Source organism: Limulus polyphemus, unplaced genomic scaffold (assembly GCF_000517525.1).
Source record: "Limulus polyphemus unplaced genomic scaffold, Limulus_polyphemus-2.1.2 Scaffold940, whole genome shotgun sequence".
NCBI classification, from domain to species: Eukaryota; Metazoa; Arthropoda; class Merostomata; order Xiphosura; family Limulidae; genus Limulus; species Limulus polyphemus.
This window is the reverse complement of record NW_013666550.1, coordinates 312,792-317,392: the sequence shown is the minus strand read 5'-3', so window position 1 is coordinate 317,392 and position 4,601 is coordinate 312,792. Positions and strand designations below refer to the sequence as shown.

At 33.6% G+C, this 4,601-nt stretch overlaps 1 non-coding gene across 1 annotated transcript; it reads right to left on the bottom strand.

Annotated features, from left to right (window-relative positions):
* Positions 1-1,074: 1,074 nt before the first annotated feature.
* Positions 1,075-1,157, bottom strand: Trnal-uaa. Its single transcript has one exon. It is a non-coding gene; the product is annotated as a tRNA-Leu (tRNA).
* Positions 1,158-4,601: the final 3,444 nt, after the last annotated feature.

Below are 4,601 nucleotides of genomic sequence, written 5' to 3'. Positions count from 1 at the left end.
CCTAATAAATAGTGAGATCGTTTCCCTGCTTTACAAACCTGTTCCCTACCATTAATCCCTTCCTTCTCTAGAGTTTTGTGATACTACTTCAAGAACTGTGGAAGGAATTGAGAATATCAAATAACCGTAAAGAAACAGGAATAAGTTCTAGCGGTTAATGAATTGAAATCGAAAATTGATTCCCTTTTTTGTATGACTGCAATTTACCAATCATTTCATCAAAGTTTCTTGAAGTTCCGTTAAAACTATAAACAGATGAATATATAAAATATATTCGTGCTTTTAGGAATACCCACACGAAGGATGATTTTATTTCTTGTCTTTGTTAATTCTCACTGAAAGTTGTAAACACGATGTAACCAAAACTTCAACATTTAAGCTTAAAACGCAAAATTCTTATTCATCGAATTATCATGGAGAACAAACGACGGGCGTGTTTAATAAAGATACTCTAGGAAGTGTTTCTTTCTTAATGATTCTGATTCATGACATTTTAATTCTAGTCTCTTTTCACATTTTCATGTTCATAAGTAAGGAAACTTTACAAAGAATTCCTAATTACAGCTATCTTAATGTTACGTTATTCGTAAACATACATGAGAACGTAGATTTGGCTAGATTTCTTAAGTATAAATTAAAAACTTGCATAAAAAGACTTTATCGTACCGGTTTTTTTTAATTAGTATTTATATCTGTATTTGAATTATGACAGAGTTGTAATATCAAAAATCCATCCATATGAGTATTTAAGCCTTTTAAGAGATTTCGAACCATTCCATAAGCTAACGGAAGGGAAGAAAAATTACATTTTTACCAGGTAGTTAGTGGTGCTGCCAAATGTGGCGTATTAAGCAACTTAATATAAACATGTTCAGGATTTCTTCTGTATTTTCTACAAAATCCAGCAGAATATATTTCATTTGTTTTAACTAGTAATCTCTTATTGTAAATTAACAAGAAATTAATGACATCCACTCAATACACTTTAAACAGATAGTACGATTCCCATTAAATTATACTAGATTTGTATTTTACACCCTATTTCAAAATTAAGGTTAAAAATCACCATTTACTTGCCAGGAGTGGGGATTGAACCCACGTCTTCCTACGAAGACCAGATCTTAAGTCTGGCGCCTTAACCACTCGGCCATCCTGGCGATGCATTCTAGTTTTTGAACAAAGATAATTCACAATAGATTGGAATTTGCCAACTACTGGATTTTTTTAATTTACATACTGGCTTATCTTAAAAATGATTCTATCCTAAAGGGTATAAGTTTCTTTCTTTAGAGTGCTTTTGTAAACTGAAAAATATATGGTGTTCATTTTTAAGTAGGTGCAGTGTGTCCATTGGTATGTCCATGTTTATAGCAAACACTGTGACTAAGGAAATAAAAAATGGGGGTCAATTCCATATTTTTTCTATGTATTCTACTCTGAGTGAGAATAAAATACTTTAGCTCAAAATGTATTTGAGCGTAGCTTAAGATTTTCAGAATATTCAGAAACACAACTTACGAAACATTTTGGAAATGTTTAAAGTAATATCGTAAAGCTGACCAGTAGGCGTGAGTTTCTAGCAAAATGGATGCTGGATTTGACCAGACTTGCAGGAAGACAAACCCACACACACAGCCTCTTGACGCAACCAACGAAATAATTGCAGTGCGTAGCGTCTACCATGATGATATAATATAAAATATTTAACATATTATGGAAGTTTTGATTTACTAAAGCCTAGAAAAACGGTTATGGTTTTCATTTTTACGCCCCCCCCCCCAGTGGCACAGCGGTATGCCTGCGGAGTTACAACGCTAGAATCCGGGTTGCGATACCCGTGGTGGGCAGAGCACAGATAGCCTATTATGTACCTTTGTGCTTAATTACAAACAAACATTTCTACGTAAGTAAAACGTATCCAGTTAACACGTTCTTTATAGAAGTGAGTTTAGCGAACTTCATTTCGAATTAACTCTTATTTTGTATTGTGTTTATAGTTTAGCCGAATCTGGCATTATATAGTTTCTTAACTTCAGTACAGTTAACATTATTTAGATGAGTCAGTATTGTAGATTGGCATAAATCAATATAAAATCCCTTGTGAAATTTGTAAATTCTGTATGTTTGTTGTATACATTTATTACACGCCTTAAACTATAACATATGCTACAGGGCAACATGGAGTCTTTGGCTATAATTTGTTTTCTTTTCATGCAAGTTTTTAATTTATGCGTAAGAAAGCTTGTCAAATCTACGTTCTCATGTATGTTGACGAATAACGTAACATTAAGATAGCTGTATTTAGGAATTCTTTGTACAGTTTCCTTACTTATGAACATGAAAATGTGAAAAGAGACTAGAATTAAAATGTCATGAATCAGAATTATTAAGAAAGAAACACTTCCTAGAGTATCTTTATTAAACATACCCGCCGTTTGTTCTCCATGATAATTCGATGAATAAGAATTTCGCGTTTTAAGCTTAAATGTTGAAGTTTTGGTTACATCGTGTTTACAACTTTCAGTGGGAATTAACAAAGACAAGAAATAAAATCACCCTTCGTGTGAGTATTCCTAAGAGCACGAATATATTTTATATATTCAACTGTTTATAGTTTTAACGGAACTTCAAGAAAGTTTGATGAAATGATTGGTAAATTGCAGTCATACAAAAAGGGGAATCACTTTTCGATTTCAATTCATTAACCGCTAGAACTTATTCCAGTTTCTTTACGGTTATTTGATATTCTCAATTCCTTCCACAGTTCTTGAAGTAGTATCACAAAACTCTAGAGAAGGAAGGGATTAATGGTAGGGAACAGGTTTGTAAAGCAGGGAAACGATCTCACTATTTATTATGTCAAATTAACGTTGTTTAAATGGTGTTTAGAGATTTTATACAATGAAATCATTTAATAGTTTTAAAAAATTCGTAAGCGCTCGTGTAAGGCTTTGATTTACTAAGGTTGGTATGTCATAAATGCATATTGTTTTTCCAGGATTGTTCTTTAGCCAACCGTCAGCTGCTGCGTTATAATACTTCTTGAAAGGCCGTATATACTTCTATCCAGGGGCTGTAATCTGTGTGAACAGTGAGGCGGGAACGAGAGAAGATTTATACCATTTTCCACACAAAAATTGATACAATCTAAGCTGATATGTGACTCATGGTTATCAAGGAGAAGAACAATAGCATGATCCTCAGAACATTTGACTGTCTTCACAAAATGTTCCATGAATATTAGAAAATTATATTCGGTCATCCAACCTGAAGGATATGCTGCACCGATACATCCAGCTGGTCCTCCGTTTAGGAAGTGATCTTTGAAATGGACGCGTGGGAAAATAAACATACAAGGAACACTGTTTCTTAATGCATTGACTGCAGTGTACCTCTTTCACCTGAGGTTATCGCCCCCACTTGCTTTACACCTTTTTGATGAACTTTGGGGCATGTTGTTATATGCTGTAACAACATGCCCCATATCGACATGGGGTATAACAATGTCTCCATACTAATTCATCGTCAAACAACATAACTCAATGTTATCATATATTAAGAGGTATTAACTATCGAAGTCTACAACTAATAAGAACAGTATCAAAACACAGTATATAAAGAGTAAATAGATATTTCCTAGACATTTTTTTTTTAGTTTAGGTATGCAAAAACAGAAAATGTACATACCCTTTTTATTTCGTGACTGATCTTATTCATGCCGCCATTAAAACAAAGCTTGCGCAACACGTGTTCGATGGTCCATGAACTATCGTCGTCTATTAATCTCAAGAAGAGCTGGAGGCACTATATCAACTTGCCCCTGTAACAACTAGCACCCGTCTCCCCTACATGCTTAAAGCTTATATCTTTAATTATTATTTTTCAAAATGTATACTATGTGCCAGTAAGGTACGAATGATTGAGAGAAATATAATAACGTTTTACGGATTGTCTAAAGTCTGCAGTTTTTCAGAGTAAAACGAACACTGAAAAAATATTTATATTCAATCACTTAATATGGCTCATGAAGCACTAAGATTTGTTGGCACGTGGAGAAAAAATTCCTTTACCAGCTAGCGTACTACAAATGGCTGAATGGATTTTCTGAAACTAACATACATAAGAAGAAGTAAATGTGCCGAGTGTTTATATACGTATCAGGTACTAATAACGAAAACCATAAAGGGAGAATTTCTGTTCCAATGAGTGCATATAGCCACAGTGTGATGGTTATATCAACAGTACTTTGTGTTTGTCTTAGAAAAAGTAAAGGAGCTTAATACACAAAGTGACCGAGAAAATATAGTATATTTTTCCTTAGAGAGAGTAAATAGGGTATACGAAGGACTGACTCTCATTTTAAGAGTATCAGCTTAGATGTTTAAGGTAAAGAAAATCCACTGGATATATATTTTTACAAAATTTCAAACAAAAAAGCACAAGCAAGAAACTTGTCATGTCAAGTCAAGAAACTTACAATGTCATGAATGCACAAAGTGTCTAATGCTAAGGTATTTTTATCTCTCTCTCTCGAAGGTAGCAAAAATAAGTGATTGTCTCTCATTTTAGGTCCATTGCCCTAAGTGTTTGCTATAAAAAAT